Below are 25682 nucleotides of genomic sequence, written 5' to 3'. Positions count from 1 at the left end.
GGCTCTGGCCCTGCCTTGCCCCTCTGTCTGCCTCCAGACCCTGCTGGAGCTTTCCTGTGCCTGGAGGCGCCCTGATCTTGATTTGTAGCGCTAGGAGCGCTTTCCTGGTGCCCCAGCGCTCAATAGCGCTTTGCTTGTCTTTCTAGCACTGAGCGCGCTGATCCTGTGCTCCCAGAGCGCTTGGGAGCGCTTTGTCGATATTGCCGGTGCCTACCCGGCATTGGCGCCGATTTGCCGATTTTTGGAGCGAGCGAGTGCCCACCTCGCTTTATTTTTAATTTGAAGGCCGGTGCCACCCGGCATTGCCCCGTTGTGCTGATTTTATTTCAAGCCGGTGCCCACCCGGCATTGCCCCGTGTTCACCGCCGCAGCCCGGGAGCCCTGAAAGCTGTTGCCGGGCCGCTGCCTAGAGCGACCCGGAAGTCCCGCCTCCTGACCCCCAGGGCCGCGCTGCCATTGGCGGCCCTGGCGGAAGTCAGGCAGAAGGACGGTGCGACGAGGCCAGGCAGGAGACCGAGGAAGCCTGCTCCCGTGTCCACGAGGCTCCCGAGGAAGAGGAGCCGTCCCGCCAGCAGACAGCCGGTGAGTGAAGGAAGGGAGGAGGGCGTCGGGGCACGCTGTCGGTGCCGCCCCTCCCCTTCCGTTTGCGGACCAAGCGAGGTCCTCGGTGTGATCGAGCCCAGAGGCTCGTGGGGCATTGTCCATTCCTCCTTGTTTCCCGAGCGGCCCTGGTTGGCAGAGGGCCGCTCCAACGTGGGCAGTAATTGTTCATTTTGAGAGCCACGAGGCTCTGAGGGGCCACTTTGCTCTTGAGTCCCCCCTGAGGGACTCCAACGCCCCCTTTGTCCGTTGTGCGAGCCCAGAGAGGCTCATGACCCACAGTTGATCCCGAGCCCAGCGAGGCTCATTGCCCACATCATTTAGAGCCCTGAGAGAGGCTCTGGGGCACTTGGATTATTTTGAGAGCGCTGAGCTCTTGATTGCACATCTGCTTTGCGAGCCCCTGAGAGGCTCTAGGGGGACACAGGCAGTCAGTTGGTTGTAGCCCCGAGGCTCCCACACTGTGTCTCCCCACCTTGTTCTTGAGCCCTCCTGGCTCCAACGTTGTGCATCTGTATTTCACAACTGTCCAGCACTTAGTGGACAGTTGCCACGTTTAGGCTTTGTGTTCTGTGCTGCCTGCACAGCTTCCCTGACACTGAGACTCAGGGCATCCCGCCCCTTTCGAGGCCAGTTGGCCTGAGGGACATTTTTGAGTGTTGTGCTACGTGCACCCCGCGCATTGTAATTTCTTGTTATGTAATTCTTGCGCATGTGTTCTAACCTGTGCCTTTTCTAAAAGTGACCTGATTAGGTATTCTTATGGTTATCCCCTTTTTGCTAAATGTGACCTGCATAGAGGATTGTTTATGTTTATCCATTATGCTAAATGTGACCTGCATAGTGAATTGTTGATTCCGCTTACCTTTTCTAAAAGTGACCTGATTAGGTATTTTTAAGGTTATCCCCTTTTGCTAAATGTGACCTGCATAGAGGATTGCTGATGTTTCATTTTATGTGTAGGTTTCCTTCCCTTTGCTAAGAGTGAACTGCTTAGGTGTTGGTATTCCCTCCTTAGGTCCTGATGAGAAGGTCCTAGTTACCTGCGTGATTACCTACAGTGTTTTAGGGTTGCGTAGGAGGTCTTTACTGTTCCAGTGATTACTGGATGTGTGTTGCATTTGTAATTTTGGTGCTACTCATGATATGTTTATGTGCTAAGTGTATACCTACAAGTATTATTTCTGACAAGTGCCTACCCCTGACAGTGGTCCATGTGGCCCTGTCCTGTACATAATTCCCTTGTAAATTCTGCCCGTGCCTCTGGCACATTGTAAAGTTTGTGTGTTATCTAATGTGTTGTTTATTATAATACAAAGGCTATTTTTTATATATAACCTTGTGTGGAAGTTTTCCTTTGTGGTGGGCCTTGGGTGTTGTTGCTGGGGTGCGTGCGCAAATACTTAACTCATACCGCCTCCAAGTTTAGCCTAGACTGCTCGCGCCACGTTACCTAGAGGGCGAGTGGGGGTTGCCTTGGTGTGTGACTCCCTTGCCCTGACCTTAGAAATGGTGATCCCTGACTGACCTCGACGCGAGTCTTGGCCGGCCAGGGTCCCGTTTCTAACAAATCTGTGATACAGAATTTTGGCATAGTCGTCGAGGCGGTCATCGACAAGAGGTATGAGGAACTGTTCCAGGGAAAGCGTTGCGCACTGGTGGTTCCGAAGGCCATGCGTCTATCCGATAATGTGGGTTGCGGCGACACAACAAACCTTTTACGACAGGCCCAATCCACGCAGCAGTGGCGATGCATCTGTTCTGCTCAGGGATGTGCCAGTTCAGCACAGGGCTGCGCTGGTCAGCCGAGGAGATGCAGCGTTAAGCAGAGAAGATGCATCAGTTCCACTGGAAAGCGCCTTAGCCCCACTTCCAAGAGTCAAGGACTGGGGTAGCACCACTTGGCGCAGTAGACACAGACTGCAGAGTCCACATGCAGAGGGATGGAAGCCTGTTTTCTCCCCAAGGTTTCAGAGCAGGAGGCTGGCCAACTAGCCCTTCGAGTCACTCTGGTTTCTGAATTCAACAGATACAAGTCCAGTACTTTTCACCCAGGCAAGAGGGCAGCAGACAACAGAGCAGGAGTCTAGCAGAGTGAAGTGCAGTAGAGGGCAGTCCAGGCGCAGCATAGCAACCCTTTTGCCTGGCAGAGTACCCACAGGTCCAGAAGTATACTGAAGTGGTGGTATCTGAGGTCCTTCTTTTATGCCCAGTCGTGACTTTGAAATGAGGAAAGACTACTATAGACAAACCTTTGAACTGCACAGATGCCATGACCTGCCAGCCCTGGCTGCAGACTAACTACAGGAGGCTTGCAGCCCTCTGTTTGGGGACAGGACACGGTCTATTCAGGTGCAAGTAAGGCTAGGCCCACCTCCTCCTGCCCGTCCTGCCAGTAATAGCACACTCAGTCACACCTAAGCTCCCATAGTGTGTGGCTGTCTAGAAGGAATACACAAAGTCCAACAGCCACCTACACCCAGTCATGTGACCTGAGACATGCAGGCACCAAAAGGCTAAGGCAAGAAAAATGCCAACTTTCTAAAAGTGGCATTTTCTGAATTGCAATTTAAAAATCTGACTTCACCTTAAGTTCGGATTTTAAATTAGGATTCCAGAAACACCAAACTTGAAACAATTATATCTTCCTATTTGAGAATTACACTTATAAAATGTAATAAAGCAATCCAAATGTTATCCATAGGAGATATAGGGCTTGCAGTAGCGTAAGACGAATTTAAGAGTTTTTAACTACCAGGACATGTAATACTGAAAAGTGCATATCCTGCTTTTTAAATACATTGCACCCTGCTAACTGGGCTGTCTAGGACTTACCTAAGAGGAGACTTCTACGTTTTAAAAAGTAAGGAAGGATTGGGCCTGGAAAAAGGTTTGACAGGTCGAAATGGCAGTTTGAAACTACACACAAATGCTCGCCGCAATGGCAGGCCTGAACCATGCTTGAAGGGCTACTTAGGTGGGTGGCATAAGGAGTGCTGCAGGCCCACTAGAAGCATGTAATTTACATGTAGTGCACTTTAGTAGGGACTCATAAGGAAATTAAATATGCCAATTGGGGATAAGCCAATCGTCATCATGTTTTGAGGAGAGAGACTATGCACTTTAACACTAGTTAGCAGTGGTAAAGTGCTCACTAAGAGCTATACTATCAGAAAAAACTAGGTCAGAAAAATGGGAGGATGGCAAATAGTTGGTGTGGGCGGGGGTATCAGGTCAACCACCCTAAGCAAGGCATGTCTAACCGGGCTGATAAAGGAATAATAAACAGTAAGGCTGGGAGACTGGGATTCACCTTTTGATGCATATATCACTGTGGCTCACAGCTAGATGTGGACTCTGGTCACTCCCATGAATTGTGTTGTGTATCAATCCGCTTCCAAGTGATGCCTGTTCTGAGAGACATCTTTCATGAGAAAACAGGAAAGAAAGAAGTGTCAACTTCAAAAGAGGCAGAACCCCAACATAAAACATCAAAGACTTAGTCCCCAAATCACTTTTGGTGATTGGAAAAGGACTATTAAAAGCAGCGGTTTAGTCCAAGAACATTTGTCATTTGCCAAGCAGCTGGACGGGCTGTGTGAGAAGGGGAAGCTCTGCAACACTTCTGCCTGTGACCAGGACTGGGTGGCAAGGCCTGCTACCCTCCCTGCTGGGTGAGAGGGCATCACTAAGAGAAACTTAGACAACCTGCCCTAGAGCACCAGCCTGCTTTCCAAAACCAGTGTGCCATGTGTGGTAGAGGACAAAATTGGATGGATCAAGGTCCAGTGGGAAGCCCTACCGTGAGGACTCCCTGTGCGAGGTATGAGGATTCTGATGTGCACCGATCGGGCCGTCGCCCGTGAGCAGGATTGTCTTCGCCAAATCCCGTAGGCCAGGAGAGGGCCGCTGTAGACTGAGCAGTGAATTGAGCCCCATGCAGGTCTGGTTACGCCTGTGCCACTGTGGAGACCCCATATGTCAGAGAAGGGCACTGGTAAAGGTATCAATTGAAGAAGTGCAAAGACGCGTGACCGCCTGGGCCAGGCCGCTTGTGCCCGTATAACCATGTACCATGGCAACCCCATATGTCAGGAGGGACTGCTGATACCAATGTTGCCAAAGGACTCGAGCCGCTGCCCAAAGAAGAGACTAAGGCCACAAACTGGGGGTTGTATCCACACTGCGAGGCAACAGCCCCCAATGAAGCATACTTGCTGGCTCGTCAGGAAATGAAGAAAGGATTTCGACCCCACCCTCAGCCCCCTTGTTGAGCAAAGTCAACTTACCACTCGTTGGCGAGCAGGGAGCTGCTCCAAAATCTGGGAGATGAAGGCGCCTGCTGCATTGCTGAATTCTTCCATGCTGTGAGCGCAGGTAAGACATGAACTGGGCCAGTTGGGCCCCAAAGGACTCACTGGTAAAGGTGTTGCAGCATCATAGACACGTTTCATAAAGAGTCAAAGTGATAGCTCTTGAGGAAGGTCTAATAGTTGCACTCCCTGATGTGGTCACCAGTGAATGGGGAGTAACCCTGAAAACATTTCACAAAGCAGAGTGGGACAGGGATTTGCACGACAACTACTTGAGCCCCAACCTCAATGGGGATTGTGTTGTTGCTTCTGAATGTCGTACTTTGTTGCATGTGTAGAGATAGAAATAAAATACTGCTTTTCTTATAAAAGCAAGTATTTGGCTGGACATTGATTAATTGTTCATGTTGTTTGCATTTTGAGTTATGAGTCGTGTTCACTGACCTCTATCTACATGCCTCCAGAGGTAGCCTCGACTGCTTGACCACAGCTACCACTGAGAGGCAAGTGCAGAAGAGGCACTCAACCCAGTTGAGCGGGAGCCATAGAAGGTCAGTCCCCAGGACATCAGGAGTAAGAGGCCTCAAACACCACGGTTGGGCCGACCAAACGCTATAGGCCCCATGGCCCTCTGGAAGGGATTCTGACAAGCATGAAGATCAATAATTTAAATGCAGGTCTGGAAAGACAATTCTGAACAAAACATTGGTACTTAGAGAAGATACCGTTCTTGTGATCCTTCAAGATCCTGGGAAGATGTCCTAGAGTAAAATACGCCTTCATTTCCTTGAGGCTATCTGGAGGTGATTTTATTTCAAATGTCTACTTCACTGGAAATAGTATTGATTACATATAGATAAATATGCTATTATGCCACGTAACATGTCAAGTGAATTTTGTTTTCTTGACTTACATGGCACACTTCGTAGGGTTGCTTGCAAGAACAGCTCTATAAAAATTTTACAAAGCATATGGTGATATTTTAGATGCAAGTATACCTAAAAGTACATATTACTTTACACTCCAACATCTTATTGAAATGAGGAAGAAAATTTGATTATGTGGTCAATACCCGTAATGACACACAGCGCAATAAAAAGAACCCACAAACAATACTACAGCCTGCTACTGCAAGGACTTGCATCTGGCTCAAGGGACCGTTAGCAATGGCTTAAGATATTGCAGCTTGCACTGAGATTGTGCTGATTGCAACTTTTCAATGGCATGCACATGTACTTTTTAAAATGGCCCATGCAACTGGCTTTGCCAGTGCTTGTTTAATTTAACATTCTAAAATGGCCATCAACCATGCTAAATCAATAAATTAAAACTGAACGCCTGTGTCATGACACATGCACACAACAAAAAGCACATCTGCTTATGCATTTTGGCAGGCACACCTGTAATGACGCACGCGTGCACATCAGCTGCCATCTTTAATAGAAACCCCATTGCAAGAATGTGAGCCATGTATGCATATTGACATGCGCAAGCAATGACTAAAATAAAACATTTGCCAATCAAACAGCTCGGTGTTTTAGAGTTGAGACTTATTGGCTTTGCTAGTGTTTGTTTGCGCAATTGTATGGTCTAGAAAATGCTTTACAAAACCATTTCTATTCTTGAATATAATTTCCTTTTCTAACAGAGTCATGCTGTGAACGGCTGTGACGTTATAACAGTCCGTAGGTTATTTGACTCATTTGAATCTCGTGTAAAGGGGAAATTCAGAAGGAAGTGGGAGGCTGACAATGTCTTAGGTACTGTTTTCCATGGGTGGCCTAGCATTCTATTAACATGAGCTGCTTAGAAACGCCTGAGAATGGCCTGGTTTCTTTACATATGCAGAACCCAAGATATAACATCCAACACCGCTTTGGAAACGAATTTTCTTAAAAAGAAAGATGTGATCTTAGACAGTAAAGTGGCCAAAAATTGGAAGCTGCCTGGCCCAACTCTAGGACATTTCATGCAGGTTTCACAACTTGCTTTACTACTAAAAGTAATGGCAAGACTGCCCCTGGGAAAGGTCCAATTACAAGCCACAGATCGTAAAATGCTCTTGGAAAAAATAAAAACAAGCATTGGAAAAGCCATATGTCTGGTGTTGGCTGGCTGCCTACCAGCCTTCTTCCTTTGTTAATGATGGATTTGTCTTCTCGTGTTTTTTTGTTAAACCTTTTTGCTGGTGGAGTTGCCTGGCCTTCACTACACTAAAACTAATTGGTTCAAAGCAAAACTATTTTCTGGTCTGAAAATAGAGCACGCAATAGTTCCTGGCACCGGCAGGATCTACTAGTGCCAGAGGCCATTAAGGTAGCATAATCTCAAAATTGTAAATTCGAAAATCTCTACATTTGTATTCGAGAATGGTTACAACAAAATAACAAATTCTAGGCTTGCTAACCCACCACTAGTTAGTCATCCGTTACCTGAAATCGTTATAATATTGTCTCTCCAACAAGGGGATAAAACGTCATTCCTAAATAGTTAGCTTAAATCACAATATCTCTAAAATAGGAAACGGGTCCTTCCTAGCTAATCATTCTACCGTAATAATGTTCTCTCTAGTGAAAAGAGTAGCAGGCTAGAACTAAATGGACCAAATGTGCTATTTTATTTTTCAAAGAGTCACATCCCTCCAAGGGTCATTTTTAGGTCTCGCCAGTCGATGCGCATGCGCATCGAGCAAGGCGAGAGTATTGGAACTTATCCGCTCTTTATCCACACTGCAAGGAATCGTGGCGATTCCTTGCAGTGCACGAGAAATTTAAGCTCAATGCGCATGCGCATTGAGCTTAAATGCGCGTGCACATGCCCCCAGCCGCCTGCCTTGCCTACTCTCTCTCACAGCCTCCCCCAGCTCCGCCCCCTCACTACTTGATTGCACGGCCGCTAGGCCGTGCCTCCCCTACTCTCCTCCCCCCTCCTCCTCTCCTCCCCTGCCTGCCTGCCGCTAGGCCGTGCCTCCCCTACTCTCCTCCCCCCTCCTCCTCCTACTCTCCTCCCCTGCCTGCCTGCCGTGTCGCACCTCTCCCCTCTCCGCCCCCTCCCCTGCCCGCCCCCTCCCCTGCCCGCCGTGTTACGGTGAAAGGCTTGTTTCCGTTTGTCTCTCTCCTTTCAGGTATTCCCTTCCTGTATTCTTTTTCCTCGAGCTTTACAATATTTCTCCCAAGTGCCCCCACCTTCTACCTTTGTCCCTCAATTTAAACATTTTCCTTCGGCCTCCTTTTCAATTATGCTCCTCAATTTTCTGCCTTGAGGTTCAGTCGCCCCCTTCAATGGCCTTCCTCTCCTCGTCCTTCCTTCCTCTTGCCTCTCTCCTCCGTTCCCGGTTCCCACGCTGCCTGTCCCTGCCTCCTGCCTGTCTTTGGGGTCTGCATGCCTCTCCTGTCTGACAGGGCGGCTGGAACTAGAAGGTCAGTGTGGATTAAGGAACAGCTGGTGTGTGCGCAAACAGCACTCGGCCTCTTCACCACCCACCTCCGTGTTCAGGCTCACTGGGGCTGCAGTGCAAATCTGGGGAGAAACTCAGCGAGCACGTTCAGAGTGCCGCACGTGCTGTGCACAATTGCGAGAGACAAGGGGAGCGTCACACTCAGTTTTGCAATGTTACCGGTTTTCTGGATGACAATAAAATGATTAAGCCAGATTAAGCCATTTTAGATGCCTCGATTTCCTTTGTTGATTAAGCCTGAGAGGCTTAGCCTCAACCAGAGGGGTTGTTGAGACTTCACACACTGTAGGACCTGTGGTTTTAGACACAAATGTCGAGTTTTGGTTCCTCTCTGTACTGCCGGACTTAGGCAACACCCAGCTCAATGCAATGCTAGTTCAAGCATGTGATGTGGTCTAGGGGTGGGGTTGATGGCTTCTAATGGTGTGTTATCCGATGGCCCGGTTTCTAATCCTGGCTTCTCTATTCAAGCACATTGTGTGATTCTGAACAATTCATTTTTTTTCTCTAAATGATTAAATTCCGCTATTTGTCAGAATTGGGAGTGCCTTAAAGTGGACTACTAACCGCTAGGCCAATAGCCACAGTATTAAGAGTTTTATAAAAACACTAAACATCTACATGGATCATGTGATCCAGTTCAGTAGGGCTGGTCGAGCTCTGCAACCGAGGCCTTCCAATGGTGTCATGCTGTGTTGCCATTGCTATAATTTTGTCATAGTCTTGGTTGTTGACACCTAGCTGTGGTTCGATACTCACCCTCACCATCACTCACCCTCACTCATCCTCACCCTCACTCATCCTCACCCTCACTCACCCTCACCCTCACTCACCCTCACCCTCACTCACCCTCAACCCCTCACCCTCACTCACTCACCCTCACTCACCCTCACTCACTCACCCTCAACCCCTCACCCTCACTCACCCTCAACCCCTCACCCTCACTCACCCTCACTCACTCACTCACCCTCAACCCCTCACCCTCACTCACCCTCACTCACCCTCAACCCCTCACCCTCACTCACCCTCACTCACTCACCCTCAACCCCTCACCCTCACTCACCCTCAACCCCTCACCCTCACTCATCCTCAATCCCTCACCCTCACTCACCCTCAACCCCTCACCCTCACTCACCCTCAATCCCTCACCCTCACTCACCCTCACCCACCCTCACTCACCCTCACTCACCCTCACCCACCCTCACTCACCCTCAACCCCTCACCCTCACTCACCCTCACTCACCCTCAACCCCTCACCCTCACCCTCACCCACCCTCAACCACTCACCCTCACTCACCCTCAACCCCTCACCCTCACTCACTCACCCTCAACCCCTCACCCTCACTCACCCTCACTCACCCTCAACCCCTCACCCTCACTCACCCTCACTCACTCACCCTCAACCCCTCACCCTCACTCACCCTCAACCCCTCACCCTCACTCATCCTCAATCCCTCACCCTCACTCACCCTCAACCCCTCACCCTCACTCACCCTCAATCACTCACCCTCAATCCCTCACCCTCACTCACCCTCACCCACCCTCACTCACCCTCACTCACCCTCACTCACCCTCACCCACCCTCACTCACCCTCAACCCCTCACCCTCACTCACCCTCACTCACCCTCAACCCCTCACCCTCACCCACCCTCAACCCCTCACCCTCACCCACCCTCAACCCCTCACCCTCACACAGTGCAATAGGTCTCGGAGCATTTGAGTTAGAGCTTTTAGAAATGTTTATGGCTTTTTTTTTAAATTCTTTAGCATTGGCTACAGGAAACAAAAATGCTAAAGATTTACAAAAAAACCCATAAACAATTCTAAAAGCACTAACTCTAATGCTGCGATACCTATTGCATTTCCAATGCTTGTTCTAGTGGGGGGCTCATCCAGGTAGACTGTGCAATCATTTCGTGGTACAGCACAATGCTTTTAGAAGAAAGACTCTGAGGACTCTTTGTATGAAGGTGCTAGGTGGCCCCAATGTATAATTCTTATCTGCTCTTCACTACGAATCGGAGTAATAGTCAACTACATATTATATGTCCTGCATCCATAGCAGTGGTATACTGTTCTCATGCTGTACAGTAACGAAGGCATAGTTCACGTTGGCTAACAGAAATGCAATGTGTGCTAACAATTATTACATGTCTCACAAAAGTAGCATTACATTAAAGTTCTCTCTGTTGTGGGCCAGGCAGGGGGAGAGTTCAATGTTGAAGGCTCCCTTATAACAGGAGACAGAATGTTCTTGTTAATAACACTGTTAGTGCAATCTGGTTTAAAATCTTCAGACAAAGAAAGCATATATTTAAAACAACCCACTATGCCAGCTCATTCCCTTTGAAACTTCGGAACACTCGTTCAATTATAGGGGAAACTAACTCTAACCCACTTTCTGTAGGCTGGCATACACCCTCCATCGTTGGCATCAGACACATCAGAGTTAATGTATGGTTCCTCTAGCTGCAAGAGTAATATTTTACACTAGGTATTCCATCGTACAAGCAAATAATATCTTTCTGAGTAGGTGCAGTAGAAACAACCGCTGCTGCTACAGGTTCCTTGCTCTCTTCCATCAATCTGTTTTTAGTGTTGCTAAAGCCAATGCACTTCATGTTCAAAATGCTAGACATTTTACCAATGTATTTAATTTTTCCTAACGCTGCTTGACCTAGTCACATTTTATTGAGAATTTTGTCATTGCAAATTTTAATGAACTTGGACAACCAGATTTTTATTTAATAGTTGGCCAACAGAAGAATCTGTAATTCTATAATCGTTGAAGGTTAATTTTGTGCTGTTTAATATGTTCTCATATTTAAAAAAAAGCATGTTTTCGTGTTTTAAATGTATAAATATGAAATTATTGTAATGGTTTTTGTGAGGATTTAGGGGCACTATATGATAAGGCTGGAGGTCCTTATTGTGAAGTACACCCTCAAAACCCATCTTGGGTCAAATTAGGTTTATTTACTTAACCTCAAGCTCGGCCCTTGGTGGCTATAGCTGCAAGCAGTAAGGCTTAGCAAAGGAACTACGATATAAAGTCACAACACACGAAAGAAAGTGAACACCAATTTATAAAAATATTAGTAAATCTTTATGAATTTTTTTGAGACCTTGATGAGCAAAATCCACTTGAGGGTTCCTGTGATACAGATTTTAGACAATATTTAAACTTTTATATACAACTGAAAACAAGCATTGGTCAACAAAAACTTTGCAAACTTTTGAAAGGTTTTAACAGCTAGTTTCAACACTCTGGCCCAGGTTAGGCGACCAAATCCGGCCAGACAGAGGTCTAGGGGGCAAGAGAGGACAGTTATGTGGCTACCAGATTGTTCTCTGAGTAAGATTCCAACCTTACCAAAGACAACCGCCATAGACTTTAATGGAAGGGTCCTGAAGCGGTGGGTTGCCGGCAAATTGATGCTCCAGTTGTGGTGCGGTTGATATGGGTGTCTTTATGGTGGTTCCTTGGTCCACGGATGATGCATGACGAACTTGGCCACAGAGATTGGGGTCCCACAATGTCCTATACATTGCAGTAGAAGGCAAGCCAATGCTGGGCTACAGATAAGTCTGCACCATGATTGAAGCCAAATCTTTTATTAAGGGCTAGTGTCCCTTGGGTGCGACACATCCAGTCTTGGACAGCAATCCCTGATCAGGCAGACTCAAGTCCAGGTTTTGGTTCTCTCAGATTTGTCGTCTTGCAAGCCCAGCAACTAGTAGCTGCAAACTTCAGTGGTGGCTACTACTTTTTCAGTTTGGGCAACTTCAACTCGTGTGTCCCTAGAGCTGGCTTCAGGGTGAGAGGGGGGCGGGGAGAATCAGCAGACTGATCCATGGAGTCACTGTTGTGGGGGAAGCCAAGAAACCACATTTTCCCCAGGTCAGGAGCAGTCCCAATCTTACTGGCCCAAAAGTGCAGCTGGTGCAGTCCTCTCAGCAGGGCTGCCTCTCTGTGTGGGTTAAGGGCAGCAGGGCAACCCTTCTTCGGTCCTCTCTAATTCCAGCATGATCTGAGGTTCAGTGTGCCAGCTGTGCCATATTATTCCTAGGAAGGTGTCCTGAGGGGACCATGTGGTCACTAGCCAATGAGCTACAGTGTCCAATCCTACCTAGTGCCGAAGTTCATGTGATGTGTGGCACCTGGCTATACCAGAGTGCCACATTCTTGCCCCTTTCTCAAGATGGCATGGCCATTCCTCAGTAATTAGGAGCTTGGTAGCCTACCTTAGGTGTGTTGCTAACAGAGTACTACACACCCACGGTAGCACTGGTTTGGGGACGAGATTTCCCTCTTTGGCCCTGCCTCCACTATGTCTGCAGGAACAATAAGTATCCTGTTCAGGGCTGTTCGCGCTAATTCTCTCATAAAAGCAGCTTCACCTTTGAAGCTTCCCTTTTGGCTAAGTCCTGTGTGGCCATCCTGCGGGAGGAGGGGGCACCTCTCTCCGCAGCTACTGGCTTTGTTCCTGGGATGGGGAGTCATTAACACGTCTCCCCGGGTTGTCAGAAAGCCATCTGTAGTGTCAGGGCCTCTGTGAGGCCGTTGAAGTACAGAGTTGCAACATTCCCAAAATTGCCTACCTTCAAAAGAAAAATGGTAGGGTAAGTTTGCCTTCAAGGGATTTATTAAAGGTTTTGTTGATTTATATGGAGATTTCAAGGCCAAACAAATGGTTGCCTTGGTGGTTAATTTCTTTCAGAAACCTAATTTAGTGATCAAAATATGTTGTCTCTTGAGTCAAAGTCAAAAAAGTCATACAGAATATAAATCATTAGTGCAAAAATGTGCAAAGAACTAGAACAAAAGCGGGTTAGGTACAAAAATATTCACTTTTTATCTTTAGATTAGGGTACTTAAAAAATACAGACAATGTAACAAGAAGGAAACAATTTAAAATGCAACGCCTTCACTGTGACAATTACCAACACTTTTGTTCTTAACACAAATGTAACAGATTACAGAAGAAAAAGCGTAAGTCGACGTTTCGGGCTCTATTTTTTCTTTAGCGAGACCATCTTCAGGACTGACATGTAATATTGTTGATGACCCCTTTGTTAATACCAAATAGCGTGTCCGACAGTATGGTCTGGAATGATTCCATTTCTGTGCGTTATTTAGTAGCTTCTAGTGGCCAGCCGGTTGAGGGTTATCGATCTCTGATTACTGTCAGCAAGCAGGAACTCCGTGGCGTTCAATTTTGCAAAATTAAGAAGAAAAGTGTTGGCGATTGTCACAGTGAAGGCTTTGAATTTTAAATTGTTTCCTTGTTGTTACATTGTTTGTATTTTTTAAGTACCCTAATCTAAAGATAAAAAGTGAATATTTTTCTACATACACCCGTTTTCGTTCTAGTTCTTTGCACATTTTTGCACTTATGATTTATATTCTGTATGACTTTGACTCAAGAGACAGCATATTTTGATCACTATATTAAGTTTCTGAAAGAAATTAACCACCAAGGCAACCATTTGTTTGGCCTTGAAATCTCCATATAAAATCAACAAAACCTTTAAATAAATCCCTTGAAGGCACACTTACCCTACCATTTTACTTTGCCAGAGCCCTCAAGGGTAGTTTGGGTTGCCCATTTTACTCTTCATTACCTTCAAAAGAGGCATAAATGTCGCCTTGACCATTAAGTCGCATTTCATGTCATAATTAGATTGATACTTTACATGACCCAGTTAGGTAGTCCCATTCAGAAGTTATCCGGGTTGGGATGCCAATCGGGAACTCTGTACTAGCCAATGGGGGCTACTAACTTTATTGTGAGCAAAAGACAATTTGGAAGTGCAGCTGTTAAGACATTTTAAAAATATATGTCTTACTTAACAAAATACAGCTCCCTGGCCTAGGGTTCTATAGTCCTCCCTTAGGGGAGACTTGCATATATTGTTATGGGAGGGGGTGGCTTTGTCATTGGTGTTAATGGCAAAGTCGAACTGGCAGTGTAAAACATACCTTTCCAGTCTGAGGTCCACGCTGGGAGCAATGTTGTACTAGGTCACACACGGCACAAACAGTGCTGCAGCTCTGGGTGGACGCTCTGCCTTACATGTACTAGGTACCATGTACAAGGGACAATCAGCAGCATCAATCCAGAAAGTTGGGATTGAACATGCAAAAAAAGGCATTTCCTTACAGTTTTTAGTAACTAATCAATATTTTTTTTTATGTATTACATTCGAGCTACAGGTCTCCCAAAAGTAATTCCGCCTCATTTAAAAATCGTTCATGTCCTGGGTAATTACTTTAGCCAAGGCTCGCTCATGTTTATGTTTCATTTGAGTAGAAGGGACATAGCTTCTTTCCTTCCCGTTCTTCCATCCCCCAATATAGATGCCAGGCAAAAAATCTTACAATGCCTTCACATTTAGAGTAAAGAATTAAAACTGTGTGCAATTTTTAGAATGAAAACAAAAATGACAAGGTGCGGATGGCGAGGTGTTAACAAAGAGGAAAAATGCGCAGGGAGTTTTCAAGATATGTAAAAGGTTAACAGACTCGTAAACTCCCATTTTATAATTCAAGGCATATAAAAAAAAAATAGAAATGCGACTGGGAAAAATTTTCCTCGCAGCCAAATTCCATTAGATATCTTTTCAATGCAGCATTTGATCTCAATAAGCTGTCACCAAAAAGGCAGATTATTACATAAAAATCGGAAGGAAGGAAGATAACTTCAGAGTTTCCATCTCACGAAAACAGTCTGAAACGGTCAGTGAATAACTCCCTTTGCGTTAGAAAGAACACATTAAGCGAATGTCTTACATGACACAGTCCAGCTCTCTTTGAGATCCCGGTCGTTTATGCCCTTGAATCGTCCTACGACTTGAATTACTGACTGCTACCATAACAAACAAGTTTGTTTTACCCAAGCACCAAACCACGGCTTGAACCAAGCTTGCTGACACTCAGCTTGTTCTCACATAAACTAGGCAGAGCCAGTCTAGAAACCAGCCTAAATCTGCTATCGGAAGCAAAAATCAAAAGGAGGCCAGAAAGACCAAACCAAGAAACAAGAGCGTCCCACATCAGGTCAGGAATACATACATTCTTGCCCCTCGAGTCAACCTACTTTTAAGCATATCTAACGAAAGCAAACTAAACCCAAAATGTTTCTGTTTAGGCGAACGTTCCTTCCCTCTCATTATCTCCTGGTTTCCTCACCAAGCCCCCTCCTCCCCACCCAACACAGGCTTCCCATGTAAAAACAATTTAAGCTTCCAACATAAACGAATACATCCAAACACCCGCCATTAAGCTCCAGAATTAACCACCAAGAGTGAACACAACGTATGACAAGCGTGTGCAGCTTCAAAATAGCACCTAATGAAGGAGCAGGAACAACGGTTGGCGCTATACTGCACGTTCCCACCCACTCATTGCATCCTTTATCGCAGGGCTTTAAGAGGGCCGGGTCTTACCAGTGCGCAGCACCGGCAGTTCTAAAAAGCAGGTGCTGAGCCGGGTCCCTATTGGGCTTTCCATTTCTGCCATCACCCTAAGGGTTAAGAAAAATCTCATCTCTGCAGCAGTATCGCCCTTCACTGCCTGTGAGGCAACTTCAAAGAGCCTCGTTATAGTTTTTTCAAGGTGTTGTCAGTTCAGAACCGAAGCATTTTCAATATTTTATACTTCGACGCAACAGTTGTTGCTTATTTCTCTTACGCAACTAACAACCATTGACAAAGCTGAATGAAGCAGCCAGTTACCATTCGGGTGGCACACTATGCTAAGCATAGATTTTAAGCTTACTGTGTTTAAGCCACGTCCTTAATTACATCGATCACGCCCCTCTCAGAAGCCCCACATTTTGTTTCCCACTTAAAGCCCTGCTTTATCGCATACGCTTTATACAACCAGCACAAACACTGCACGAACCATTAAGAAAAGTGACAACTCCAGAGGCAGCAGCATAAAGTAACGTCGCTTTACCTACTTTCGAAATCAAAAAAAGTAAGTCCAGCAAAGCGACGTACAGTAGGATATGATAACTAATCGCTGATACAGTTGCCACTGTACCAAATGTTGTCGGAAGACCAAATTATTACGGCCACAATGCTGGCGCAACTCCCTGACCCTACACTACAATCTTGAACGTGATACTGCATATGCTGAAGGAGTGCATGGTCAGGAAACTTACAACAGTAAACTGCAAACAGGATACAACATTCTTAGTGGTATTCCAGTAGAAAGTGGACACATAGCAAAATCTACCATTGCTGCTAAGTGTACGACTCCGTTCAATACCGTCATGTGTGTCAACCCTATTTATTGTACCTGACCAGAACCAGTATTCATACTGGTCTAGTCTAATGAATACAAATAAATCTGGGACAGAAATGTGTATTAACGAGGTGCAAATACATCTGGGCAATGTGGAATGATACTTTATTAACAGGTGAAACCTGTCAATGTTAGTAGGATGAAGTAAATGCACGTTAACGAGTCTCAAGGCAGACAATGTAACACAAAAAATCAAAATCTGCTTGAATGTGGCCTTAAGTGAAGGGAAGGCCATCAACTGTTTTTCACTTTTATATCCTTTCTACATCGGTGTACAAATAAGCCTTTGGTTTATACGTTCATGGGGCCTTGCCAAAATGGTAATCTAACGCATACAGGATTGGTTTTACTTGGTGGCTCGGTTACAAGCAACCTACTGCAAAGTGCTACCGCTGCTCGTAAATGATCCATGGAAATTACTGGCACATGCTGCTACAGTAGGAAACCGCTGGTTGATTCACAAGTCTCAAATTAAATCAGAGTGCGCAAACGCATTCCTCATAATAAGGAGACGTTGGGGATGTATTTCATAAGATTTACACTAACAATTAATAACTATTATTAGGCAGTTTTATAAAGTGCACAGCTACACACTTCGGGCTCCCTGGCTGCTAGCACAACAGGTTGAGGTTCTTCTAATCACTTTTACTCAAAAGAGCAGGTCTTAAACTCAGTAATGCCATGTCTTAAGTTGTTTTCGAAATGAAGCACAGTTCCTTTACGATTCTGGGAAGGTGTTCCACATCTTGGGGCCTTAATATGTAAAGGAGCGTCCCCCAAAGCGTGAGTTTCACGCTGGGAACCACACACACAGGGAAAGTTCACTGGACCACAGTAGACGGGACGGATGGTAAGGCCTAGCAAAATGTTGACGATATCTTGGGCTCATTCCTGACCTTGCTCTATACATGTAGCACAAGCTTTTCAAGTGTATTCTCTTCTCCATCTTGAGCCAGTGAAGTTCTGGACAAAGGTCTGTAGTTGATGCATTTTTGGCAATCTAAATTGCATTCTGGCTGCAGAATTCTGGACCAACTTGCAGACATTTTATCGAGGCTTTATCCGCCCCCAGATAAAGCATGTTACAGTAATCCATTCTCACCGTAGTAAGTGCCTGAATTACTGTCTTCTGCTTAGGAAAAGCAAAAGGCAGATAATTTTTTTGCAGCAAATTCAGGACAGCAAAAAATGTTGCAGCCACCTTCACCACTTACGGATCACAAAACTCACATTTTTCTTCACATTCTTTACTATTCCATAGTGACCTGATCTATCACTTACTCTGGATCTGTGGCTTTTACCACAAGCCACACATCACAGCTGTCTGTGTAGACCGCTTGGCCATCACAGTTGTTCCAATATATATTTTGGGCTATATATTTTGGGCTATAACACAATGTGTGGGGATGCCACTTCCAGGGGCTCTGCAGTAGACACCAACCGACTTCATCTGGATCTTCTCACATGAACTTGTGACTGTTCGCTTATATCTGTTAAAAGCCTTGAAAAAGTCACTGTGTGAAGAAGCATGTGTTGGCTGTTTCTGAAGAAAGAACTTGTGAATTTGAATATACAATCTCTCGCACCAACAAAAAAGTGAAACTGTTTAAAAACTAGTCCTTAATGTTTGGACCTTATAGTATTTTATAAAACTGTTTGAGTGCTTTGATTTCTGTCTATATACAATTGAATACAATTGAATACCTTCTGGATCCTTGGATCCAATGTGTAATTCACACCTTGGGTAGTAGGGTGTGGACAACCAAGTAGCACCATCCTGAATACAATTAGTTTCGCAATTTTACAATACCCACGACAAGCATAAGCTGTTAACGAGGTGTGTTAATTAAACCACTACTAACTACCCATTGCTCTTTTCTTGGACGATGAATTGGATCGTTAAGGCATGTGGGGCAAAGCCCAGCATGGTATTACTACGCGTTGTAAAGGTCAACCCATTGTAATACCCGAAAGGTTAAAAGTATGCACGGTAAAAACATGAATGTTAGAGTCAGAAATTTGAACATGTGACTGTCTCTGTAGTGGCTGCATTGGTCCAGATACTGTTACCTTAAAATCTAAGCCATTTCAATAAACCACTGCAGCTTCGTCCGCTAAAAATCAAATGTACATTCATCACTGAAGTGTCCGTTCTTAGCTAGCAGCAAAAAGAACAAATGATGGACGGAATGCTGAACAAAGCAAACATTCATCCACAGTCAGAGATCTGGGTTTCTTCCATTCTTATCCAGTGACACAGGAAAGGTATCACGCATCCTAGTGCAAGCCCAGAAAATCAAACTCCCTGTCTCAGTTAGAAGTAAAGGACAATAATCATTGAGATCCCGTTAGACCCTCAACTTCCTGGCCCAGAGACCACTCTTGATGGCTACTGCCCATGGTAGCTACACATAACTCTTTAATATTAAATATATAGAGATAATTCGAGAACAATACATAAAAACATTACATTTGATTCCATGGTTCATCTTCATACCAGTCTGGATTTATGAGAAAGAAAATTAAGAATGGCAAAATGGGGAAGTAGATGCAATTTACTCAGCAACCACAATGGCTTAAAAAGGAACTCGCAGACAGGAAGGGAAAATGGAGTAAGAAAAATCACATGTCAATTATATCTTTAACTACAGTGTGAGCGTTAAATGAACATTTCCTGAACCAGGCACCGAGTTCAGTTATAACAGCCCCCATTTCAAGAAGAATAACATGAAGGCAACTCAAACCACAGCTTAAGAGTGTATGGGTTCGTGTCTCTGATGTGGCAGGCAAAGATGAGATGAAGTCGAAGCCAAACAACTGTGTGGATGCAGGGACAGGTTGGCAAGGACATGTCAAAGTCCAGCAGGATGGACGTGTGTACGTGGTGTGAATAAAGACATGCAAAGCCAGATTCAAGCCTTAAGTTGGGGAGGTGAAGAAATTAGATAATTGCGACAAGATAGTAACTGCTCTGGGTCTGGTCGCACCTCTGGGATTAAAACGATGTCGTGTTTGTTAAGCCTTAAATATCCTCAACAGTGACACATACTGTCCCAAGAGGGAATGAACTATAGTCTAAAGGCTCAAATGCAAGAATGCGCTCGAGAATTTGTAGGTCAAACCATTTTTATGTAAGTATAAAAAAATATATATATATGCTGCTCTTTAATTACGTTGGTGTTTAAAGCACACAGGGCGATTTCAGATTCCATCAAACGTTATAAATTCTTCGGGTAATACAGCCCATCTTCCTCTTATAAACATTTATACTCTGTCTTCACGTATTTTAGTAGGCTCCCCACAAAACTCAACTAGCATCTAGCTTTGTGAACGACACGTTTAGAACATCATGACCTAGAACTGAATCCCAATACTGTCAGACTGTGGTCAAAGAGTTAATTAACATCAATATGTTTGCTATGTTCTTCGGGTTCCATTACGCTCACATGCTCTTAAACGTTTGGGCAAATTATTTAAATTCAAGAAAAATGAAAGGTCACTCTGAATTCTATGATTGGCGTAGAATTGGATCCAGTGGAAAAAACAGCCTCCATCGCCCAGAAATGCACTGGATTTTGAGCTCTGAACTGAAAAAGTTTCAGATATGGCTTACATTTTTTTTTTTATCACACAACACCTAAAAACTTCCAAGACTTACAAGCATAAAGACAGGGGTAGTCTAATGTTACCTCACTGGCATTTGTGTAGCACACGTTATTACGCTGCTAATGCCTCTTTCACAGCATTTAAGTGAATCTCATCCTATACAGTTTAATCGTATAAACAAGTCCCTTAAAATATATAAATTTTAATCATAAACCTGAAGAGCCCGAGGCAAGTGTCAGTGTTCTTTACATTATGGTACGTGTAGTACTGGACGTATGACAAGATCAGCAAAAACACATCTATCAGAAAACAAATAAAAAGATAACTGCGTGAGAATTGGCATCCTATAATGATCAATCCGACTAGGTGTATTTGTAGCAGTTATTACGACATTCTACAATCACAACACATCCGACAACTTAATAACCCAGGAGAGCTATCAGCCAAAAACTACCTTGACTGTCGGAAGAGGGATTAAGGGAGTGCGCCACTTCGGAATAGGTTCCGCAGCACAGTGGCGGGCGATACACTAAGGGCCAGATTTACAAGGCCCTTGCGCCACATTTGCGTCACTTTTCCAATGTTAAAAATGACGTGCAAGTGGCGCAAGAGCCTTGTAAATAAGCCCCTAAGTATTTTAAGGGCGAGAACCAGGTTGGCATAACGGTTCTAGTTTCTTGGCCACTGCCTAGGTACGAAAGGAATACCGGCCTATTATATGCGTGGACAAACGCCTGGTCGAGAAGTGCAATGCCTATTGATGTTTACCTTAGGTTACATCAATATTGGTGTCTTTATCAAATAGTTACAACATAAAAATAGAAGATGAAAAGGGTCTACAAATCTGCAGCAATACTGCGGTGTCTGAGCAGCCCATCCTGCCTCCCAAACTCTAAGCCCGGCAAGGTCTAACCTTCAAGCACTACATAAGTGCAGACCCCTTACTTACCTAGTGCCCTGAAGCGTGCGCCTGACCCCTCCTCTGGTTCACCTTCCACAATACACACCACGAACCGCAGCCACTACGAGCCTCCCTGAATGACAGACAACCAGCAGGGCAGTCAGCTGATGCCGTCAGGTGACGGGGAGGTGTTGTGTGGTCACGTGACATAATACCGAAAGACTATAGTCTCATTGCTTGAGATTCCATAGAAAGAGAAAACGTTTTACCGATAAACTCCGATGCAGCAGTAAGCAAAACACATTCAAAAAACACAAAGCAGTGGAAAAGAAGCAACGCGCCGGAGATATGATCGCATTGCAATTACAATTTAGATGCAATGGCAGAGTGTGAGGTATTGAATTAACACGAATGTCAGGATAAGACTCGGTGGTTTCTCTTACCTTGTCCTCTGCTGTACATTTACGGGGCGGCCATCTTGGAGCGTGCACATTTGCTTTTCTGAGTGACACATCAGGAAACCTACAAGTTGTTTTTGTGCGAAGGATCGAAATATGTGCCAATTGTTTTTATTTATGTGTGGTCGTGAGAATAGGCGATTGGATGAGTCAAAGAATAGATGAGTACAGGGATAAAATAGTGGGCGAATACCTGCCAACTCACACGGTGTAGGGTGACCAGAATTTTAAAGCCAACAAGCATTTGCAATGCAATAGGTCTCGCCTTAGGAAAGTTTGAGCTCTTGGTATTGTAAATGAGAAATATTTTATTTATGTGTTGGTTTTGAAAATAGCGAAATTAATAGCTTAGTCATTTACAATGCCAATAGTTTTAACTTTCACAAATGTGACACCTATAGCATTTGTAATGCAATATGTGTTGTATTTACGTGACTTAGATGTATTGATATTACAAATAGCTATGGCTTAATTTTTTGTAATAATTAATACTTAAATAAAAGTTATTGTAATTTATAATGGCAATAGCTTTAACTTTTGTAAATAACTTCTGTGACGATTATGTTCAGTGTATTTTATTGTGACGAAAATCCAAGAACAGAAGTGAAATATTAACATCTTTTAGTGAGTTTAAGTTTTTATTTATTATGTTCTGGAACTCCAAAGAGGTCCACATAAACGAAGAAAAGAATAATAAACATATACATAATACAAAATACTCAAGAAAAATACAACCAGTCACTTGACGACATTTTTAACTAAAACTATGTGCTCAACCAACACTATTAATAAGACCTTCTAATAGATATTTAAAAAACATTTAAAGAAATTAAAGATGTTAAAACAAAACATTGCATTAGGAGGGTTATATAAAGCACTCAAGAAAGAATTAGCAGTGAGAATATTCAATTGTAAACAAATGTGTCTAAACCATTTGCGGCGAAATAAGCGAAGTGCAGGACATACAAAAAGAACATGAATAAAATCTTGGGTAGACAGATTACAAAGATTACAGGTTGCAGGACAACCATACCACTTAGCCATAAGCTTATTAAGGGGGAGTATATCCTGCCTTAAAAGTAGCCAGAAACGCCTTATACCATGGGGTATATTCCAGGCAACATAGGGTTGCATGCGTTTTAAAACGCACGTATCAATAAGGGGAGATACATTTTTCTTAGCAAGTATGAATTCCCTATCCAGCTTAAAGCTGAGTTCCCACGATGCCTGTTTCAAAAGAGTTTTTAGCTGAACAGCGGATAGGGTGAAAAGAGTGCTCTCCTTCAATTGTAAAAGTTCAACGGCTTTCCTAAAGTTCTTTACAAGAGAGGAGAACTCCCCAAAAATACCCAACAATTCCAACTTCATTAGTTATCGCAAAGTACCCACTTCCCCTCTTGCCAAGCTGGTTACCCAACGCACCAACCCGACCAACCCTTGCACCCAACTACTGCGGATTCCAATCTCAAGTCTTAGGGATGCCACTGAACAGGAAGTATTAGTAGAGGCTAAAAACCTTAAGACTTTTTGTTAGACCTGTCTGCTTCTGGGGAGACTCTAACCATTATGATTTATTTTTGTCCCCCTTAGCCTCCCAGAGTTTCTATTTTTATTTTTACATATGTCCACCAGGAATTTTTAATGCTGTCAGGGGGCTAGGTGTTCCTTGGCGATGACGCCATTTTTCCCTCATAACCTGTGAGGCCTAGTCAGCCCCCTTGAAAATCTAGGGATCTCCAGAGACCTAAAATGGTGTCCACCAACTGCCATAACGGACACTACTGGAGGACAGGTCCATAGGATAACATTAGGGAACTTTCTGGAATTAACTAGAGACTTCTGCAGGTCTCAGGCCACCCTATATAAGGCCAGTGACCAGCAGCCATTTTGTGCTGACCCCAGAGTAGAGGAGTGAGGCAGTGGTGAGAGGAGGTGGACACACTGAGAGCAGCTAGTTTGTCTCTGAGGCTGACAGTTTCTTCAGAGGATTGTTCCCCCTTCAACCTTTGACCGATCCCTCTCTCAAAACAACAATTGCTGATAAGAACAGTGAGCTACTTGAGGAAGAAGATCCTTCTGCACTGGAGCCCCAGTGAATCCTCTCAGGACACCCTTAACTGAGGGTATCCCTGACTTCCCACACCCAGCGCTGCGCTTACCGGTGCTGTGGATCAGCTGTAGTGAAGGCGGGTGTCTGTGGCACCCTAGCGACCTGAGGAGCGTGGGCGCCGTGTGTGCACATCCTTCCTGAGAGGCCGGAGTGAGCAGTGACTGACCAGGAGCAGCGGCGCTGCTAAGATCGGCTGTGGGACCCCGGGGGCACCGGCCGCGTCACTCGAGGAGGAAGGCGCTTCCGCGCATGTCCGGCGTGTAAACGCTCCTGTGGAGGCAGGAGGGGCCTAGGATCGGGCAGGCCCGGGAGAGCAGCGTCACCGGAAGACCAGCGTCCTCCCTTTGAGTGAGTGCGGAGGCGGGAGAAGAGCGAGCGCTTCCGCGCATGCCCAGCGGAGTAGTGCGCCTGAGGAGAGCCGGTCGTGTCAACAAGGAAGCCGTCCGCGTCGGAGCTTCAGGTATTCGTCCCCCCTCCTGAGGAGGCAGAAGCGCCACAGCGGACGTTGCAGTAAGGAGCCTTGGGGCCAGGAAAGCTTCTAGCGACCTTCCCCAGCAGCCGTCTGCTGCCAGGCTTCAGCGCGAGTGGAGGAAACACCCGCGACACGCCCACAACCCTTCAAGTAAGCCGGGTAGTGTGGGGACGGGAGGCAGCAGCACCGGGTGAAGGAAACAAGACAGTGGGGCTGCGACTAAGAGCATAAACTGAACTGCCCAGGGAAGCCTGACTGGAAAAAGCGGGCTAGTATACTGCCTAATTCTGATTAAGACATCCCATAAGTGGCACGGAGGAAAGAGAAGGAAGTTGTGTAGGGAATCACAGGGTTCCTGGGTAAAAACCCTTGCAGTTTATTGATAATTGAAGAAGTAGATCCTCTACTAAATAGGTGTGCCTTTAAATTAGAGTGAGGGGTACCTTGCTAATATTATTGTGCCTTCCCTTTTAGTCACATTAATGGTGAGTAATGCTGTGAAGATCTACAGCCAGGTCATTCTGTTGAGTTGAGCAGTGCTTAAGAGCTGTGGGGTAATGTACCTGCTAATGAGTCTTTAAAAAACGTATTGCACTGTCAGACTGCATTTTCCTTTCTGTAAATTTATTAGTGAAGTGTATTGTGACCTGAATAACTACAGACCTTAAATGTACCTTTGATTCTCAAATTCTGACCAGGAAAAATATTGAAGTGTGATCTGAATTTCATGTACAAGGTGTAACTTGATTGTCTTTTATCCCTGACTAAAAAGTATAACAAGAAAAGCATATTATTTTTATAAAAGGTAACGGTATTTTTCCAAACAGTGGTTTAGTGTCTTTATTTTAGTGGTTCATCACTGAGTTACTGTGAGTGAGACTTGTAAGTACTTAGCCAACGCCTGGAGTTAGCTGTAGCCACTACTGTGCCAAGCTACCTTATGTAGACTTGGGTAATCTAGGTCCAACATAATTGGTGTTTCAGCGGTGGGATAACGGATTTGTACTTACACTCACTTATTAGTAACGCAGTGCCAACCACGAGACCTCACCTGGAGTTTTCTCCCTGCGGCCCTCCTAATTTACATTTTGATTTTTCTAAATTGACTTCTGGCGGTGGGTGGAGGTTGACCCCAGGTCACTTTGTGGATTTCTCCTGTGTAGCAGTTTATACTCCAAATAGAAATGGAGATAAATGTGGAAGAGCTAGAAAATTATACTGTGACCCAATTGAAGGAATGGTGTCAGCAGCAGGGGGTGTTTTTCAAGAAAGGCGCCAGAAAAGTTGAGCTGCTGACCAGTATCCGGGCATGGGTAGAGGCTCATTCCGGGGAGGAGGTAGATCCTGAGGAGAGTGACAAGGACACTGTCCTGGAGACCGCAACACTGTACCAGGCGGGAGGGGAGAACCTTGTAACAGGTCCTAGAACACCTTCCAGAGTGGGCAGTAGTGT

The 25682-nt window shown here is 45.1% G+C and overlaps 1 protein-coding gene across 2 annotated transcripts in view; it reads right to left on the bottom strand.

The window, feature by feature from the left end:
* ATP6V1H (ATPase H+ transporting V1 subunit H) overlaps positions 1 to 21365 on the bottom strand; it is a 196161-nt gene extending 174796 nt beyond the window's left edge. The window contains exon 1 of one of the 2 annotated variants that reach the window (XM_086943734.1): positions 21238 to 21365. The gene's annotated coding sequence lies outside the window, so the exon portion shown is untranslated. The remainder of the gene's footprint in view (positions 1 to 21237) is intronic. The other variant, XM_086943735.1, reaches the window with a different exon arrangement.
* Positions 21366 to 25682: the final 4317 nt, after the last annotated feature.

The sequence above is a fragment of the Lissotriton vulgaris genome, chromosome 11 (assembly GCF_964263255.1).
Source record: "Lissotriton vulgaris chromosome 11, aLisVul1.2, whole genome shotgun sequence".
Taxonomy (NCBI): Eukaryota; Metazoa; Chordata; class Amphibia; order Caudata; family Salamandridae; genus Lissotriton; species Lissotriton vulgaris.
Note: the sequence above shows the minus strand (reverse complement) of the source record. Positions and strands in the feature narration are given on the sequence as shown.